Here is a 21,046-nt window from a genome sequence, read left to right as displayed (position 1 = left end):
GATAGTGTCTCATTGTGCAGCTCTAGCTGTCCTAGAACTCACTTTGTAGACCAGGTTGGCCTCAATCTCTGAGATCTGACAGCTTCTGCCTCCCAAGTGCTGGGATTTAAGGCAAAGTATCACTACACCTAGCTATAAAATATTTTAATTGAAAACTGTAAGTCAACAAACATATAACGTTAGAAAAAATTGTTCCACTAAGAAAAATTGCCATAAACTGGGCACATGCTTCTTAACTCCAGCAGTTATGGAGCAAAGGCAAGAATCTCACTCATGAGCACCAGGCCACTGGGCAATTCTACATAGTAGTTCAAGGCCATGCGAGCTTATCTTAAAAAAAAAAAAAAAAAAAAAAACACAGGAAGGGATCAGTAACTATGAAGTCTCTAATGGCACATATCTGTAACCACAGCATTTGGAACAGAGTCAGGAGGACTAGAAGTTCAAAGCCAGTCTCAGCTGCATAACAAATTTGAAGCCAGCCTACATGAGACCTGTCTCCCAAAATAAGTTTAAAGCCAAGTATGGTAGTACACACCTATAATTCCAATACTCAGGTCAAGAAGCAGAGAAAGGATTGTAAATTCAAAGGTTATACAGTTAAGACCCTGTTTCACACATATACATAAACAGACATATACACACAATTTACTTAAGGAGCAAAGGATGTAGTTCAATAATAAATCATGGGGCTGGAGAGATGGTTCAGCAGTTAAGAGCACTGACTGCTCTTCCGAAGGTGCTGAGTTCAAATCTCAGCAAACACATGGTGGCTCACAACCATCCATAATGAGATCTGACACCCTTTTCTGGTGTGTCTGAAGACAGCTACAGTGTACTTACATATAATAATAAATAAATCTATGGGTTGGAGCAAACGGGGGTTCTAGGTTCAACTCCCAGCAACTACATGATGGCTCACAACCATCTGTACAGCTACAGTGTACTAATATACATTAAATAAATAAATAAATCTTTAAAAAATATATAATAATAAATCATGTGCTTAGACATACCCAATGCCCTGGGTTAGACCCCTAACACCATACTAAAAACACTAAGTTCACTTCTAAATTTCCTAATAATTTAGATATATGTAATTTCTAAAATCTATACGATGTCACTCATCTTCCCCAACAGCTAAGTACTATTACTCTTTATTCTTGCTTCTTTTGTTTTTTGGAGGGGTAAGGGGTGGGAGGGGAGTGGGGGGGGGGGGGGCGGGCGGCAATAAGGGGTATCTCACTACAATGTCTTGGTTGGCTCTGCAATAATGTGAATATCATCTATAAATTCTGAATACAGCTTCATGAGCTTAATACTGTTAGAAGTATCAACAATTAAAATGTATAAAAGCAATAACAATTTTTCCACAAACCAAAGTCACCTGTTTATGTAACTTTGCTAAATTTCTAGCCTGGGCTTTTCCACCCCCAAATCTAGAACTTTTGTTAAAAGACTCAACTGGGGCTAACAAAAACGGCTCATCCAGAAAAGGTGCTTGTTGCCTAGCCTGACAACCTATGTTCAATAATCCCTGGACATAGTATGGTTGACGAAGAGAACCAATCCCCGAAAGTCATCCTCTGACCTCTACACAAGCGGCATGGCATTTACTCACACTCACACACACTCTCTCTCTCTCTCACATACATATACAACGTAATAAATGTAATTTTAAAAAAAAGGAAAGAAAGAATGTGAACTGGGAGGTTCCAACACTGACGCAAGGTAAGAATTACTAGGCCTCAATCTCCAAAATAAAATGCATAAGGTACATCTTCAGGACATTTAAGTTTAGCAAGACATATAAAAATTATACTGGAATGCTAGAACAGAAAAATATCTAGAAGTTTCTACTGGATCTACCTTAGAAGAACTACCACTATACACTCTGAGATCTGCCAGTCTTGGAGGCAAACACAGAATGTCAGCTCACTGTACTTGTGCTTCTAGAGCCCAACCTTTGCCACAACTGGATGAAACAAAGATGGAAACCAAAGGAAATGCAATCCATCCTACCTCCTTCATAGAAGCTGGGACGCTGAGCTAGTCATCAGTGTGCTCAAGTTTATCTGCAACCCCAGGGGTGAAGCAGCCATTTTCTTCTACATGTTTATTAAAGCACGAAAGTCCTGACTACAGAAACACTACTACAGAAAAAGAAAAGGAGGATGCTTACAACCAGTTGGGGTAAAGTACATGCTAGACATCATGACTCCTGGTCCAAGTCCCTGATGAAGCAACATCTCTTGAAAATACCTTGGCCTCTCAGAACATGTGCCCTCAAAATATTGTTCATCCTGCTCTTTGTCACCAAAAACACTACAGCAGTTTATAACACAAAGTCACACTTCAACCATTCCAGAAAGGGTATGTTATTCTGATTCATAAAGGATTTGAAAGGTACCAGAAATTTCCTTTCACTATCTGTAACCTCAGAAAAAATAATGGAACAAATAAAAAATTGAACCCTAAAAGCGAAAGTGAACTGTACTATTTGGGACTAGATAAAATTCACTTACCTAGCACCCACAAGGCACTGGCCTGGATCCTTAGGGCACAGGGGACTACTGTCATAGACATACATTCTGTGCTTCAACCTTACCTGCTCAAAAGTTCTGCTATCTCACAGCAAGAGGTTTCAGCAAATGTGTTCAGGTCTTTTTAACACTGTGAATAATAAAAAATATCAATGTAAATCATCTAGCAGTCTCAGTAAACTTTACAAGAAAAAATTTTTCTCATGAATGTATTTTATAGGAAATAGTTTCCAAGCCTGATTAAAATACTAGAAACATCCGGTATGTTTGTGGATCAGATCCTCTGCCCACAATGTGCCTGTAGTACTTACGAGACTAAGAAAGAGAGGATTCCTAGACAGTATAGCAAGACTGTCTCAGAAAACAACTAAAGTCAACAACAAACTAGTCTCTGTCACATCTAGAGGATCTCACTAATTCTACAAAAAGATGGAAAAAGTACAGAACTTAAACTAAAGTCCTAAGTGGTTTCGGTGACTATGACGAACACAACTTCCAAACTCAAAAAAGTGATGACTTGAGGTTTCCCTTCAAAAACTGCTTTATAGGGTTCTGGTACTAACCTTTAAAGCATATCTGATGGCAGGAAGGGAAAAACAACATCACAACAATGTGAGTTCTATGCAAATAATATCCAAGCCCCCAGAATCTTTCTGGTGTAAAATGTCTAACAAAAAAAGCCTTCAGATGTGGCTTCAGGGGCTAAATCACAACCTGCTTCTTGTTTTTGAGACAGGGTCTCAACTACATAGTCCTGGCAACTCATAGAAATCCACCTACCTCTGCCTCCTAAATAACTGATATTAAATGCACCTATCACTTCGGCCTGGACTATAGCTGCTTAGAACCTCAATGACCCACAAGTGAATCTGTGGTTACACAAAGTGTTCTGCAGCACAACATCAAGTAGTTTCTTGGCTAAAATGATGACAAGAACACTGTCTAAGAAAGAGCAAGCATGGTGGCACATACCTGTAATCCCAGCACGGAAGAGGCAGAGAGGCAGGAGGGCCATGCACTGAGGCTTGCCTGGACTACACAGCAAAAGCTTGTCTCAAAGGGTTAGAAAAAGGGGCTCAGTGGTTAAGAGCACTGGCTGCTTTTCCAGACAGAGGACCCAGATTCAATTCCCAGCACCCACATGTCTCCAGGGCCCGTTTCTAGCCTCTACAGGCACCAGGCATACACATGATATACAGAAATACATGCAAACAGGGCACCAATACACACATAAAATAAACAGTAAATTTTTAGTCAGAAAAATAAGTTCACAATTTTATGAACTGTAAGGAAACAACTTGAGAAACCCCACTTCACTTTAATTCTGCAAAAAAAACATATTACAATGTCATAAAATTCACCAGATAGCCTTAGAAAGCTACATTTAAGACTTTATTAAAATGTAGGTGGGGCAGGGTGGTGGTGGTGTGCATGCACCTTCAGAAGTGGGGAATGCCTAAGGAGACCAGAAGAACATCTGCTAGAGCTGACAGTTGTGAACCAATGGGTGTGGGAACTGACTGAACCCAGGACCTCCTGAAAAAGAGTAAGTGCTCTTAGCTGCCAAGCCATTATTCCAGCTCCATAAACTCTACCTTTTTTAAAAAGAGGGAGAATAGGGGGTAGAATTAGACAATACAACGCTCCCACAGAATTTAAGTTCCAAGGTATCTTCTAATCTCAAGTTAATAAAACCTTTCCAAAAAAGGTGTTTCCTAGTATAGAGAGCTAACCTTGAAAACTTGCTTTCTTGTCTTTTGAAACAGTTTCTCTTGTAGCCCAGGCCGGCCTCCAACTCACTACTTAGAAGGTGACCTTGAACTCCTGATCCTCTAGCCTCCACCTCCCAAGTACTGAGTTACTAGGTTGTACACAATGGCTGTTGAGAAAACATTTTTATAAAATTAAGTTTGGTAACTTACAGGAATATTCTTTTCAGCCAGGCGTGGTGGCGCACGCCTTTAATCCCAGCACTCGGGAGGCAGAGGCAGGTGGATCTCTGAGTTCGAGGCCAGCCTGGTCTACAAAGTGAGTTCCAGGACAGCCAGGGCTATACAGAGAAACCCTGTCTCGAAAAAACAAAAACCAAAAACAAAAAAAAAGGAATATTCTTTTCTTTTCAGATTTCTTCCCTGTTTTCCTGACCTCACACAATGAGGTCAGAGAAAACTTATGGTATATATATATATATATACACATATACATACATACACACACACACACACACACACACACACACACACACATATATATATATATATATATATAGTCAAAAATACTCAGATCTAGGCTGGAGATGTATATAATTCCATGAAGAATATTTGCTTGGCAAAAATGAAGCTCTCAGTTTGATTCCCCAGCATAAGGGAGCCAGGAAGCATAGGCTGGTATCCCTGGGAAGCAAGAGGATCATCAGGTTCAAGGTCATCCTCCGCTACATAGTTCAAGGCTGGCTAAGACTACAGGACCTCCTGTTCTCAGGGCGGAGGGTAGGGGAGGAAACAACTGAGAGACAGTTTAGTGGTAAAGGTACTCGCCCTTAAGCCTGATGCCTGTGTTCCAACTCCGGGAGCCTGTATGTCAGAAGGGAAGAGCCAGTTTCACAAAGTTGTCCTCTAACCTCCACAGACAAAACACACAAGCTCTTTTTAAACAAAGGAGGAGGAGGAAGAGGAAGAAGAGGAGGAGGAAGAGGAGGAGGAGGAAGAGGAGGAGGAGGAGGTGATAATAATAAACTTGTAAGATAAAAAATCTATTTTAGAGATACAATTCTCTAGGGCATCAAAATCCAATGGCAACTCTACATCTACCAGAAAACACTAACAAGGAAGCCACCACGAAGGCTCAGGGAGTAAAAGCATTTGCTGCCAAGCCTGATAACCTGAGTTCAGTCCTTGGAAATCACATAATGAAAGGAGAAAACCAACTTCCACCAAGTTTCCACTAACCTCCACAGGCACACAATGGCATAGATACATTCATATACCCACATACATACACATATACACACAGGTACACACCCTAAATAATGTAATTTTAAAATAATACTAATAAGGGTTAAGGGGAAATTGGGATTTTTACAAGAATTAACAAACAATCTTACGAAAAACTCAGCCAGTTTTGGTAGCACACAGTGGTAGGATTTGCTAAAGAAGGTGAAGGCAAGAGGATCATGAATTCCAGGCCAGCCTTGGCTACATATTTTTCAAGGCTGGCGGGTGATGGCATTCTTTTAATCCCAGCTCTTGGAAGACAGAGGCAGGTGGATCTCTGAGTTCAAGGTTAGTCTGGTCTACAGAATGATTTCAGGACTACACAGAGAAACCCTGTCTCAAATAAAAAATGCCAAAAGAGAGAGACATATCAAACTGTTGAAGAAAATGGGACATTTAACTTGCCTAAAATACGTAGATTAATTAACACCAACATAAATTGTAGACTCAACCTATGAGACTGGCCCAACTATAGAATAAAACAGAAAGTATAGAAAATTTAATAAACTAAAGGAGAACTGAAAAAAAATCTTTTTTTTTAAATGACACAAATCATAGATCTTTGAGGGGGGCTAGGGATAAAACATTTTACTTTTCTACCTACAGACGTCTTCCTAGACAGCAATTACCACCAATACATCTTCCACTGTGAAGGTCAACATAAAGATACATGTACAGAGTATTAAAATGCAGAGTCATGAGAACAAATAAATGGTATGACATCAGAGTATAATTTAAAAATGTCATTTCAAAAATGGAGCAAGGGAACAGGCTGTAGATATAATGAGTTAGAACACTACCTCAGCACCACCATAACTATGTCCTCTAGCTGCAAAGCTCCAATCACACTCTGCCTTGGAATTCCTATCTTCACATGACTTTGAAGCAAGTCTACTATTATTTTTCATACAGTCAATCTATCAGCAAAATAAAGCTCCGAAAGTCAAAATACTAAAATTTATCAGGTAAGTTAAAATAAAAAGTTATTAAATTGTCCATTTATGAATATGAAAATACGCTGGAAGGCCCTCAGAAAAAAGTCCCCAGCCTACTAAGCAACAAATTAATTTGAAATCTAGCTTATAAGGTAAAAAAAGAAAAATAGAAAACATTCTACACAAGCAAAATGATAAAAGGGATCTCCACAGAAATTAGGAGAGCCCATTAGAACTAGGCTGGACTGTATAGAAGTAAAAGAAACTCTTCACTAACCAACTGTGGATAACCTGGGTTAATATACTGATTCATTTGATTATACTCCTTAATCACCAGTGCCTGAGAACAGTTCCTCACTTCCAAATATTCTGAAATTTCTATTCTTTTTTTTGTTTAGGCAGTACTGGGGATTCAACCTGGTCATCAGGCATGCTAGGCAAGTGATCTAAGCCTAAGCTATATTCCTAGCTCTTCTGAATCTTAGTTACCACGTTACCAGGTAGTCCCTGAGTTTGCAAAATGTCCTAGTCAATCATGAAGCTGGGATATCCTTCTTTAAAAGCCATTTCTTGCCAGGCAGTGTTGGTAAACATCTTTAATCACAGTGCTCAGGAGGAAGAGGCTAGCCTGGTCTAGAACAAGTTCCAGGACAGCCAAGGCTACATCAAGAAGCCCTGTCTGGAAAAATCAAAAACAAAAAAACAAAACCAACAAAACAAAAAGCCATTCCTTTTAAAAAGCATTTCCAGGCAGTCTAACACCAATCACATCTAAAAACTTACTTTTAAGAAATCCATTATAATTCCTGAAATAGATGAACATCCCGAGTTTTCCAAATGAACGGGAAAGGAGGGATCTTGGCTCAAGTCTATAAAACCTGATTTTCTTAAGACTTTTCCATAGATCTCAGAAACTGGGGAGACTGAGGTAAGAGAAGGGCAATTTCAGGTCAGCCTGGATTGCTCGCACACACACTCCAGCTGGGCATGGTAGTGCACGCCTTTGATCCCAGCACTTGGGAGGCAGAGGCAGGCAGATTTCTGAGTTCAAGGCCAGCCTGGTCTACAGAGTGAGTTCCAGGACAGCCAGGACTACACAGAGAAACCCTGTCTTGGAAACACCCCACCCCATCCCACCCAAAAAAAAAAAAAGACTCCAGAGCAGTGAATGGTCCACCTCATCTTCCTGCCAAAGAGGTGGGTAAATACATCTGATCAGTTTCTTTCAGTCTCCCCAGACTAGTTAGCCTCAGTCCTCTTCCTAGCAAGCCTTAGATAGGTCCCACCTAAGTTTTATCTTCTCATCTCAGGATCTTTGCCCTCTTTTCCTCTTGGTGAAGGACCCTGCCCTCTACCTATCAGGTGTTTCCTCAAATTTTAGCTTACCTGTAAAGTCTCCTCACAGGACTAAATTTAAAAATTAACCCTTCCCACAATTGTTATCCAGTCCCCCTATCTCTCTTCTTTTTCTTTTTCCCGTTACTCCTACATAAACAGATGGTCCCTACACAGAAATGTTCAACTTAACAAGAGTTTGCACTCTACTATGAGGTAAAAACAATATGGACTCAGTAGAAATCATTCTTCATATTTCTAATTATGATTTCTTCCTGAGTTAACAATATGTATGTAGTACAATACTCCCTGGCATTGCTGGCTAGGACCAGAGAGTCACAAAATCACATAAAATCTAACCATACAAGCGGGAGATGATCAAGATTCTATAGGAGGCTTTGCTGTTATTAATGGGCAGCAGACTGATAGCTTTAAATGCAATTTCAGCTTACATACTTCAACTTTCAATCAATTTAAGGGACACAGCCCAATCATCACATCAAGAAGTATTTGTATATTTTTACTTAAGTATTTAGATGTCCAGAAGTGAGCGCAACACAAACAGAAATGTTTGTCCCTCAGCATTCACACTACATACTGTAGTACTTGTAGTCAAACAGAAAAGAAAGGAAAAGACAAGAATGGCAGCATACAGTACATAATCTCTTCTTCCCCAGCCACAAAACTCTAAATCCTTTGTCAAGTACCAAAAAAGGTATGGTCTTTTTCTTTCTAGCAAATCACCAACATCTTCAACGTTGGTATTTTTCCAGACATATGTCACTTCTAAATGTTTTCCTAGTGTCTTCTTATGTGACAGTGAAGTACATATCCCAGTCTAGGCAATCTAAAAGCTGCTACATTAGGGAAATATCATTAAATGAAGACAAAGTATATGTTCTAACCAAAAGGAAAAATTCTGCCAGTCAGAGCCACAAAAAAGGATGAAAACTCATGTACAAAAAGTAGGATAATAGTTTTTGTAATTTAGGAAGTCATTTGTTACTAAAGAGGAGTAACTACATAAGGAAGACTACAATCCCTGTATACAACACTCTGAAACATAATTACCTATAATTCAAGGTAGATGGGACTAGGTGGGAAGCCATCACTGATTGAGTCCCTTCATTTCTTAAGTTATGTTGGAATACTTACCTTCCTAATAGAACCACTAGGTGTGTTTAAGTGCTTTGACTTTCGAGAAAACTGGAGGTGAGGGGAGACCGTACTAGATAAATGCAAAGCAACGTTACTGCTTCCCAAACGCGGTCACACAATCAGCTCCTTTCACACCCTTCCTTACTTGCTGGCTTGATTTATATTTCAGCTACAAAACCAAAGTGTTCAAGAGTGCTTCGTGGGAAACTGCTTGCCCATTTCAAGCCGGTATGAACATTCGGGTCCCCGGGGCTGCCCGGGGCTCTACTTTCCCAAGCCTCTCAGTCCCAGGATCAGATCATGACTCCACCTTGCCTGGGGCCTGCTCAAGACCAGTCCTCCAGCCCTAGAAGCAGTCTTCCCCAGTCCAGATGCTCGGTGGAGAAGGCAAGGGCGCACCTCCCTGGGGCAGGTGCGGGCAGGAGCGCCGGCAGGAGCAGCTGTCGGCTCGCAGCAGCTGTTAGCCGGGGTACCCCGAGGCTGTGCGGGCGACCAGCCCCGAGGAGCGGGCAGCGGAAGGCGAACCCTCCGGCCTGACACTGCCCACCCCGCCTCCCGCCTCCTCTCCTCGGCTTCCCCCGCGATGCCACGGGGGCGAAAGCAGGGGGCTGCCCTCGGCCGGGACGCTCCCTGGACTGCCGGGACCCTCGCACGGGAGGAGGCTCCTGCTGACCTCGCACCTGCCCTGTCCCCAGGTCTGACGCCCCCAGCCGGCAGCGGCCGTGGCCGCTGCCGGGCAGCCTGAGTGTGTCCATGCGGCCGGCTCGGGCCGGAGCGGCGGGGACGCGACGGTGGGCGCCGGGCCACGGCAGCTCGGGGCGCTATGGCGGGGACTGGGCGCGGGATGGCCGCGGGCAGGGGAGACACACACCGAGCCACTGGTTACCTGCGGTCCGGGACAGGAGTCTCTCAGAACCCAAGTCAATCCTCAGCCTCAACAACACAAGATGGCCGACACGTCGCCACGCACGTCACGTGACCCCGCGCGCCGCGCCGCCCCCCGCCCCGCCTACATCCCCGCCTCACTCCCTCCCTGCTCTCCAGCTTCCCACGACATCGTTCCCTTCCTCGACGGCCTGCCCCTCCCCTCGGACACGCCCCTCCCTGAGACCCGGATGCAGGGCCGGGCGAGGACGGAGCCTGAGTAGCGCAGGCGCACAGTGGGGCCTTTGGCTGCATCTCCTATGGCCCTAGAGTTGAACTGGTGTCCCTAATTGGAGCCTGGCCAGAGGCCCTATGACTCACCGTCCGATGCACCCAATCCAGTGCCCGGTTGCAGTACAAAAATCTCCACATCATTTATGAGCTGGTTTTCCAAGCTAGAACTTTTCCACAGCATTTGGTCTAGCATTTTCCTGCCAGTTGGTCCATCATGGGGCAAATGGTAAAGCTGAAATTCAAAGCAGTTTCCTTTCTTATAGAACTGGAAATTCATCCTGGAGTACTGGAATGTGACAGCTGGGAAGGTTTTAAAAGTTCCTACACCTAGCCAGGCAGTGGTGGCTCACACCTTTAATCCCAGCACTTGGGAGGCAGAGGCAGATCGATTTCTGAGTTCAAGGTCAGCCTGATCTACAGAGTTCCAGGACAGCCAGGGCTATACAGAGAAACCGTGTCTCGAAAAACTAAAAAAAAGTTACTACACCCTTCCACTACATGTGGACCTACAACCCCCTTATATATACTGCCTTCCCATTTTAGGGTTGCGAGATAACGAATAGTAAACCCGGCAATACAGAATACAGGAAATTAATCTGCTGTCTTTCTGAAACTCATGTTTAGCTGGACATACTATATACTTTGATTTGCTAAACCTGGTACATCTACCATTTCAAGTCACCCGGGTCTTTCTGGGACCATTAGTCTTTTCCTGCCTTTCTACTACCTTTGGTGTTTGGGATCCACTCAGTTTCACACAATCACTGCAAAATATCCTCCAGCATTTATCATAGGTCTTCCCATCAACATAAACTTAAGTTTCAGAACACAGTGGCAGACTCCCAACCTAGTCGTTTGGGAGCCCTGGATTCAACACTTGGAAAAAAAATACACACACACACACACACATACATACATACATATATATATATATATATATATATATATACCAACTTCCTCCTCTGCCTCCCTTCCTGAGTCTTGATTCCCTTTCAAAGAGAGACTGTATAAAAGAGCATTAAATTCAGAGAATGATCATTAATCTTGACTGTGATCATTAATCTTGACTGTCAACATGATGGGATTTGGATTCATCATGGAAACAAATATCTGAGCAAATTTATGAGAGATTATCTAGATTATGTTATTTGATGTGGGGAAACCCGAGAGTAGGTAAAGTGGAAAATACCATTCCATTCCATAAGCTAGAATTCTATAGTGTATAAGACCTAAGTGAAAAAGCTACACAGAAACATTCAAAGGTTCCATCAGTCTCAACTTCCTGACCTTGGAAGCAATGTGACTACTCCCAAGGTGGACCATACTCTTGAATTGTGAACCAAAATAAGGCCTTTGCCTCTTAAGCAAATTCTTTTGGGGTATTTTATTACAGCAACAGGAAAGGTAGCTAATACATGGGGAGAGAACAAAGGAAAAGGAAAATATGGATGACACCAGATAAGTTCAGCAGCATGAAAGTCTGAAGGGCCCATTGAAGAGCTGTATTACTGCCAGCTTCCGGTGTTGCTGACCCTGATGAGCAAGGATATGCTCTCAAGAAAAGGTGTCTTTAATTTGGTTTGGTTTGGTTGGTTGGTTGATTTTTCAAAACAGGGTTTCTCCACAAAGCTCTGGCTGTCCTGAACTCATTCTGTAGACTAGGCTGCCCTTGAACTCACATTGCTCTGTCTGCCTCTATCTCCTATGTACTGGGGCTGAGACATGTACCGCCATTACCTGGCTCACAATGAAAATTTAAGCAGGAACTCAAAGCAGAAAACATGGAAAGGGTTGCTTACAAACTTGTTCCTAGGCCCACTTCTTACAAGTATTCTTAGACAACCCAGGACTGCCTGCCCAGGGATTTTGCTGCCTGCAGTGGGCCAGGCCCTTCTACATTAGTTAACAACCTGGGCAATCCCCTATCAACAAGCCCACAGGCCAATCTAATTTAGGCAGTTCCTCAATGGGAAACCCATTCCTCTCAGATGACTCTGGGCTGTGTCAAATTGACAATTAGGGTTAATTAGAATACTGCCTTGAGTTTAAACCACAAGAAGAGGCCCATGTGTGTGGCTTTTTCATCAACAGTCCCAACTGAAGCCTCAGCCAACAGCTAGCATCAACAGCCAGAAGAGTGAGTGGAAAAAACCACTAGAGGAATCTGGCCCTGCCAGTCCGGTCATCCCAGGGCACCAAAGCCCAAGACATCATGAAGGAGAGACAAGTACCTTCATGGCACTTTGTCTGAATTCCTGATCTATTGACTCCTTCAGCATAATAAAATGGACATTTGAAGCCATTATGTCTTGCAGTAATTTGTTTACAGCAACAGAGTCTGGAACATCATGATTATGGATTAAATTGTGTCTCCCAAAAAGGTAAGCTAAGACATCCTAACCCCCAAGTACCTCAGAAAGTGACCTTATCTGAAGACCGGTCTTCATAGGCTACTCAAGATAAAATAAGATGAGTTAGGGTAGGCACTAATTTAACATGCCTGGTGCCCTGAAGAAAATAGGGAAATAAAGCCAGGCCTATAATCTCTGTGCTCAGGAAGATGAAGCAGGAGGATCACTATGAGTTCAAGGTCACTCTGAACTATATAGTAAGACTGTCTTTCAAAACTCGTGGTGGTAGGGGAGCATTGGACAAAAATACACACAAGGAGATTATCATTTGAAGATGAGGGCAGAAGTAAGGGTGATGTTTCTACAAGCTAGTAACACCAAAAATTGCTGGCAACCAGTGAGAGAGGCATGGGACAGAGTTTCTTTCACCGCCACCGAAGTCAACCTACAAACAATTTGACATCCAACTTCCAAAACAGACTTGTCTTAGTTGCTTTTCTATTGCTGTGAAAAAAAAAAAACACACACACACACACACCATGAACAAGGCAACTTACTAAAAGAAAGCTTTTAACTGGACTTACAGTTTCAGAAGGTTATAGTCGATGATGGCAGAGCAAAGGCATGGCACTACGAAATGTTAGAGCTCACATCCCAATCCACAAACAAGAAGTTGAGAGAGGATGATAGAGAATATTTGAACCTGTTCCTAGTTGTGTTGTGGCTCAGTCCTTAGCATACTCCTTTAATCCCTCTGGCTGGAATACAGACACACCCTTAGTACTCACCTTTAATTCCAAACAATGAAGTTAAAGTGAGTTTGTAGAAAAAAACATGGGAAGCACCCATGTTTGAAAGTCATGTCTAATTGAGTAGCAGAAAAAGTGATGAATTGGAGAAAGAGTAGACAGAATAGGATCTGCCCAAGGAAAGAGAAGCTACTTAAGGGAGAGACAGACAGGACAGGAAAAAGAGTATAGTCCAGGAAACAGTAGAGTTCTTGGAGAGCAATGCAGTAGAGTTGAGAGGGAAAGTAGAGTAGCACAGAGAGGGAGAGGGAGGCAGTGTTACCAGGAGAGTTTTGGGTTGTTGGTTTTTTGTTTTTTTGTTTTGTTTTGTTTTGTTTTGTTTTGTTTTTGAGACAGGGTTTTTCTGTGTAGCCCTGGCTGTCCTGGAACTCACTCTGTAGACCAGGCTGGCCTCAAACTCAGGAATTTGCCTGCCTCTGCCTCCCAAGTGCTGGGATCAAAGGCGTGCACCACCAGGCCCAGCTACCAGGAGAGTTTTACAGAGACAGATTGAAGAGAGAACATGCTAGACACAGGTAAAGACAGAGAATGAGGAAGATTAGAAAAGATTGATAGTTAGTCTGAAACCAAGTCGAACAATTCAGAGGCAGAGAGAAAAGCCGATTGACTAAATCGACTGGGAGAGGAGGTTGAGTCAGAACAGCTGAGTTGAAAAAGCCAGCTAGAATTCAGAAAGAACAAGAAAAGGTGAGTGCTTTCAGTTGTAAGTTTCAGAGGCTGCAAACATTCTAGGCATAGAATAGATTGTACTTGAACAGAGGCTAGGAGTTTCCAGAACTATGCCTAGGTTAGCAGACAAAGGCAGTAAGCCTTGGAGATGACAATCATTCAGACAAATAAAAACCACTTTTACACAAGGACACACTGGGAATGGCCAAGTCTTTTGAAACCTCAAAGCCTGCTCTCAGTGACACACCTCCTCCAACAAGACCATATCCTTAATCCTTCCTGTGATGGCTAGTCTTGGTTGTCAACTTGGCTACTTCTGGAATTGACTAGAAACCCTACTCACCGGGCACTGTGAGAGATTTTTAGTTAATTGGCTTATTTAACATGATGTCTCAGTTACTTTTATATGGCCTATTTGAAGTAGGAAGACACACCCTAAATCTGTGCCACACCTCCTTGTGGAAAAGGAAGAAAGGTTTTTTGCTCTTTGCCTGCTTGCCCTAAATCTCACTTCACTGGCATTGGGGCCTATTTCTTTGGGATTTCCACATATACTGAAGACCAACTGAGACATCCAGCCTTATGGACTAAGCAGCTACTGAATTCTCAGACTTGGTGTTGGGAGACAGGCGTTGTTGGACTATTACAGGGACACAGCCTGTAAGCCATTGCAATAAACCCTTTTTAACTATATGAACTTATACATGTATATATTATATTTATATAATATATTATATATTTAAGTATATTTATATATAATATTTAAATTAAATATGTGTTTGCATTTTATTTCTTCTGTTTGTTTAGGTAACTCTGACTAATACACTCCCTAAACCATCCCACCAACTAGATACCATGTATTAAAATATATGAGCCTTTAGGGGCCATCCTCATTCAAACTCCACACATGATTAATTTAAAATATCTGTTTTAGGGCTGGAGAGATGGCTCAGCAGTTGACTCACTGACTGCTCTGCTGAAGGTCTTGAGTTCAAATCCACGCAACCACATGGTGGCTCACAACCATCTGTAATGAGATCTGCCACCCTCTTCTGGGGTGCCTGAAAACAGCTACAGTGTACTTGTATATAATAAATAAATAAACCTAAAAAAATATATTTGTTTAAGCCACTTTGGTTATAACAGCCCTAGTAAGCTAATGCAATCATTATAAGGGTGAAAAAGACAGGGTCAGAGGTAATGTGAGCTGAGGCTCTGAGTGTTTGGAACCCCAGGTAACTGTCTGTACTCAGCAGGGAAGTAAGAAGCTCATACCTTTGGGAGGAAAGGATATTGTTGATAGAGAGAGATGTCTGGTACATTAGACTAGAAGTAGCTCATCAGAATCAGGAAAGGACCAGTTAGTAGTGCCAACTAGAGGTGGGTCAAGAGGTATGGAGCTGATGAAATTGTCTTGGATTTAGTACCTAGAAATGTCCAGACAAGAGGAACAGAAAGTTAGAAAAGAGATGATAAGATGAGGTCTGGAAAGTTTAAAAGTGGAAGCAAAGGGAAGCGAACTGTTGGTGCAGAGGCCAGTAGCCACTCAGATTGGGACCTGCTAGGATTACAGTTTGCATGAAGTTTGTCCCCTTGCATTTGATTTGAAAGAAAATGGCCCCCACAGACTCAGAGAGTGGCATTGTTAGAGGTATGGCCTTATTGGAGTAGGTGTGGCTTTGTTGGAGGAAGTGTATCACAGGGGGTGGGCTTTGAGGTTTCAGAAACTCCAACACGACCTAGAAAGCCTCACTATCTCTTCCTGCTGCCTGCTGACAGTTGTAGAACTGTCAGCTCCTCCTCCAGCACCATGTCTGCCTGCATGCTGCCATGTTCCCCTCCATGATGATAATGGACTGAACCTCTAAACTGTGAGCCAGCCCCAATTAAATGTTTCCTTTATAAGTGTTGCTGTAATCATGATGTCTCTTTTCAGTAAAAGTAATACCACTAATGACTCATATGTTGAAAGGTTGACCTTCACTGGGTAAGGTTAAGAAGTAGCGGTAAACCAGGCATGGTGGCGCATGCCTTTAATCCCAGCACTCGGGAGGCAGAGGCAGGCAGATTTCTGAGTTCGAGGCCAGCCTGGTCTACAGAGTGAGTTCCAGAACAGCCAGGGCTATACAGAGAAACCCTGTCTCGAAAAACCAAAAAAAAAAAAAAAAAAAAAAAAAAAAAAAAGTAGCGGTATCATCAATAATTGAGCCCTCATGAGAATTCATTGAGGTGTTAAGGTATTTTCCTGGAACACATTCAGGTGGTTATTATGGGATTCTGATTGTTCCCGTGAGAGGGTGTTGTGAAAGAGCTTCTCCTCACATTCTGACTTCCTATCTCATTAGAGGTACTCTCCTTTTCACACATACTCCCATCGTGATGCCATTGCCATTATGTGGCTCACCATGAAGACCTTACTAGAGCTTGTGCTATGCTTGCTGGATTACTAACCTCTAAAACTATGAAGCCTCTTTACTTAAAAAGTTACCAAGCTTCAGTATTTTATTATAGTAATTGGAAATGGGCCAACACAGAACTCTAAGAGGGTTGGCCTAGAAAACAAAGGGAAAATACAAGGAAGATTGAAGATACCAAACCAGAGAGCTGAGGAAACATGCTCAGGAAAGGCCATAGAGATGATAGCTGTGGAGATAAGTCCATTTTTACACTTTACCAAAACAGACTTTTACTATAAAACTTCTTGGACATTTTCAATTCTTTTCAAACCTTTGGATGACTAAGAAAATTAAGCCATAAAAAAAAATCTTAAAAACATATGCATTCTTTCACCTAGTGATCCATGGCATGTCCGAAAACATTATCTGTTTTCTCAATCTTTTTCATATTCAGGTTCATATTTCTGCTGCCCTAGAGAGTTATCTGGGGCACTATTGAACTGTTTCTCTCATTTTATTTCTGGTTCTCCATTCCAATATGTGATAATTTAGTGTTAGCTGTCAAATGGAGTTACAGAGAAGACAGGGCCTTATAGGAGATACCCATAGGGGATTATTAGAATAACATTGGTTGAGATGGAAAGACCTGCTCACTTTGGGCAGCAACCTGCCCACTGTGGGCAGCACCATCCAGTGACCAGAATCCTGGACATATAATGGACAGAGGGAACTAAGGAGCAGTGTGCCTTCATCCCGGTCTCCTCACTGTGGATGAGACATGACCAGCTGCTTTAAACTGCTGCTGCCTTGACTTCCTAGCCATGACAGTCTATTTTGAACATGGGAGTAAACCAAGTCCCCTGGAAGTTGTTTTCCTTGAGATATTTGATCACAGCAAGAGAAAAAGAAACTGAGACACCATCTCTTTCTTATCTGTGTATTTGTTAGGAGGGAGGTTGAGAAAGGGTCTTCCTATGTGACCTACACTGGCTTAAAACTCTTGTCACTCAGTGTGGCCTCTGACTCAAGATCTTTCTACCTCAGCTGAAATGCTAGAATTACAAGTATATATTACCACTTCCAGACTCTGTTTATTTCTTTTTATTTCTTAAAAAAAAAATAGTACAGCCGGGCTGTGGTGGCACACACCTTTAATCCCAGCACTTGGGAGGAAGAGGAAGGTGGATTTCTGAGTTCGAGGCCAGCCTGGTTTACAGAGTGAGTTCAAGGACAGCCAGGGCTACACAGTCTTGAAAAACCAAAAAAATTAAAAAATAAAAATAGTACAATGACTTTGTGTGTGTGTGCTTATATGTGCATGCCACAACACAAGTGTGGAGATCATAGGACAACTTTCAGGAGTTGGTTCTCTCCTTCTATCATGTAGAACTCAGGTCATCAGGCTTGGTGGCAATTCATCTACAGAATCATCTCACGGGTCCATTTCCCCCTGTTGTGGGGAGGCAAAAGGTTGAAATATGGTTTCATATAGTCTAGGTATTCTGCTGCAGTTTCCTCCAATGTTGAAACATTCTGTCTCCCAGAGAAGTAAACAGTGCAAACTAATTTCAGGAAGTCCCTGAAACTTACTAGATTCACTAGGTCCTTCCCTTCCAAGAGTAAACACTGAGGCCGACTAAGAATCACTCTCAGACCAGACCAGACTAGTCTTCTGGAAGAAGCAGATACTAACAAAGCTGCCTGGAAGAGGTTTAGATCAATTGAGCACCTGGAAAGGACACTCTCCAATCCTGATGAGGTGCCTGCAGGCTCCCAGCTTTCATGAGCTGTCACCCATGCTGGGGCATGCTTAAAAATGCATGTTTAAGTCATTTCTGCTCCTATAAGTAATCTCCACCCATACTTCTGTAAGTAACACCAATAAAACTCATTGGTTCACCAAATTGCACTATAGTAATATCTGTATTTTGTAGTGGGGCCCCTATCTGAAGTGAGTAGGCATGTATATGTTATGTCTCCTCAGTAAAAGTCGGTTATGCATTAGATAGGCTGATAGGCTAGCCAGTTTGATGTCAACATGATAAAAGGTAAAGTTATCTGGAAAGAAGGAATTTTTTTTTATTACATATTTTCCTCAATTACATTTCGAAGGAATCATTTTTATTTTTGTATTACAACATATATGTAGTTACTGAGAATGCTGGGGGAGGGAGTCCATCTCACGATGCACATAGAGGTCAGAGGATACATTCTGGGAACTGGTTCTCTCCAGACAAAGGAATCTTAGTGGCTCCTTAAGATTGCCTCCATAATTGGACCCCCAGTACCTCATAAACAAAGCTTGAGAGCACAAGTCTGTAAGTCTAGCATTTGAGATGTGGAGGCAGGAGAATCACAAGTTGAAAATCATCCTTGGCTATCTGTCAAACTCATGACCAGACTGAAATACAAAAAAAGCCTTCTACCTTGAAAAATAAAAATAGTGGTGATGGTGGTGGCAGTTATTATAGTTTGAGAGCAATATCTTACAGTTACATATATTTTTTAAGATTTATTTATTTATTTATTTAATGTAAGTACACTGTAGCTGTCTTCAGATACTCCAGAAGAGGGCATCAGATTTCATTACGGGTGGTTGTGAGCCACCATGTGGTTGCTGGGATTTGAACTCGGGACCTTCAGAAGAGCAGTCGGCGCTCTTAACCACTGAGCCATCTCACCACATATTTTTTTTAAGAATTAAAAACATAAAGGGCGCCAGACGGTGGTGGTGCACGCCTTTAATCCCAGCACTTGGGAGGCAGAGGCAGGTGGATTTCTAAGTTCGAGGCCAGCCTGGTCTACAAAGCGAGTCCCAGGACGGCCAGGGCTATACAGAGAAACCCTGTCTCGAAAAAACAAAAAACAAACAAACAAACAAACAAAACCACCATAAAGGGGAAAACCTGTATATCCTCATTCTGGCCAATGGGACTATGGGGTCTCCTTCCCTCAGTTTCATGTGCACAAAATTTTGCATATAACATCACTGTGCCTATTGCTGTAACCCTGGCTTTTCCCCCAACAAACAATCTCTTTTGTTTTCAATGCCCATTTGTGGGGATGCATGATCCACCTGTAGACAGACTGCCTCTTTGCTGTCAAGGGTTTTATCATTAGAAAGAACACTGACTGGGGAGAAGTCAGGGGTGGGCAGAAGGGCAGTGGATATGATCAAAATACATCGTATACATGTATGACCTCAAAGAATAAATAAAAATAACATACTTTTTAAAAAGAAACAAAGAATACTGTATATGCGCCCTTAAATATACTTTCTTTTCTACTTTGACCTTTTTAACTACAGGAAATATTCCAGGGTCCAAAGTCATGAAGAAAGGCGGGAGCAGCCATGCACACTCTTATCTTAGCACTCAGAAGGCTGGGGCAGGAAGACCGTGAGTTCCAGGATAGCCTTGGCTACACAGAGACGCTGTCTAAAAACAAACAAAAAACCCATAGGTGCCTCTGCAGTAGGCACCTACCATTTTCTAGTGACTTCTGCGCTTGGAAGACTTTCCCATGTTTGGGCAAAGTAAGATTGTTAATGGGAAGCAGGACCTGGCAGCACCTGCTTTCCTTTACAGAAGACAGAAAAAAAAAAAAAAATTTCAAATGCTACCCCTCAACCCCAGCTCCTGGGCACGTGACTGAGCTTAGCTTTGGAGTCTGGAGCTGAAGTAAATGACCCGAAGAAGCTCAGCACCTCAGAGTTCTGAGCAGCTAGGGCAGCAGCACTCTCCCTGGCTGGTTCCCAGGCTGTACTCTTGGCCCGTGTCCCAGTTGTTTGGCCTCATGCCCATTTTTTTAGTTTGATACCCACCCCCTACCTCTGCTAGTCTTTCTGGGAGCTCATCAATGTCTTCTCAGTTGATTCTTTTCCTATTTCCATCAGTCTGGCTTAGATCCTGTTACTGGTGATTAAGAACTCTGATTCTGTAATGGTTAGCTCTAAGATGGCTCCTGCCATTTCTTCTCAATAAAGCCAACCTCTGAAATCAGTGGGCTACCTGGGAAATGACAGTATGCATTCTTGAAGCTAAAGTCCATAACGACTTACACTTTACTCTCTTGAAGTACTTGTGCTAGGTTGAAATCCACCCCACTTGGAGTTCTTTCTAACAATAAAATCCTTAGCTGGGCATGGTGGCACATGCCTTTAATCCCAGCACTTAGGAGGCAGAGGCAGTCGGATTTCTGAGTTCGAGGCCAGCCTGGTCTACAGAGTGAGTTCCAGGACAGCCAGGGCTACACAGAGAAACCCTGTCTCAAAAAACAAAAAAAATCAAAAATAAAAATAAAAAAATAACAATAAAATCCTTGACCACAATCAGGTAGTCTGTTCACAGGTGGATTACACATCCACACAAATGAGCACTGAAAACAAAAGACATCTTGCTTTTTGGGAAAGGGCCAGGGGTGCAGCAAGTGCTTCTCCAGGTTGGGAAGACACTGAAAAAACTCAGAGACGTTTCCATGGCTGACAACTGAGGCCTTCTGCCAACAGCTAGCACCAACCTTTAAACCACAGGAGTGAGTCACATTATAAACAGCTTCCCCAGCCCAAGTACAGCCTTAGATGACAGTACTCTACCTGCCATTTTAACTGCAGCCACACGAGAGACCCTGAGTCAGACTCACCCCATTAAACTGCTTCTGAATCCCTAGCCCTCAGATGCTTGGTGAGCTGATAAATGTT

At 42.5% G+C, this 21,046-nt stretch overlaps 1 protein-coding gene across 10 annotated transcripts in view; it reads right to left on the bottom strand.

Moving 5' to 3' along the window:
* Gigyf2 (GRB10 interacting GYF protein 2) overlaps window positions 1-10,012 on the bottom strand; it is a 123,880-nt gene extending 113,868 nt beyond the window's left edge. For 6 of the 10 annotated variants that reach the window (XR_387164.2, XM_017320347.2, XM_006529466.2 and 3 more), the window contains exons 1-2: window positions 9,851-10,012; window positions 2,609-2,673 (exon numbers count right to left, since the gene is read on the bottom strand). The gene's annotated coding sequence lies outside the window, so the exon portion shown is untranslated. Of the gene's footprint in view, window positions 1-2,608; window positions 2,674-9,835 lie in introns of all 10 variants that reach the window. The other 4 variants (NM_146112.4, NM_001110212.2, XM_006529464.3 and 1 more) reach the window with 3 other exon arrangements.
* Window positions 10,013-21,046: the final 11,034 nt, after the last annotated feature.

This window comes from Mus musculus, chromosome 1 (genome assembly GCF_000001635.26).
Source record: "Mus musculus strain C57BL/6J chromosome 1, GRCm38.p6 C57BL/6J".
Classification (NCBI taxonomy): Eukaryota; Metazoa; Chordata; class Mammalia; order Rodentia; family Muridae; genus Mus; species Mus musculus.
Note: the sequence above shows the minus strand (reverse complement) of the source record. Positions and strands in the feature narration are given on the sequence as shown.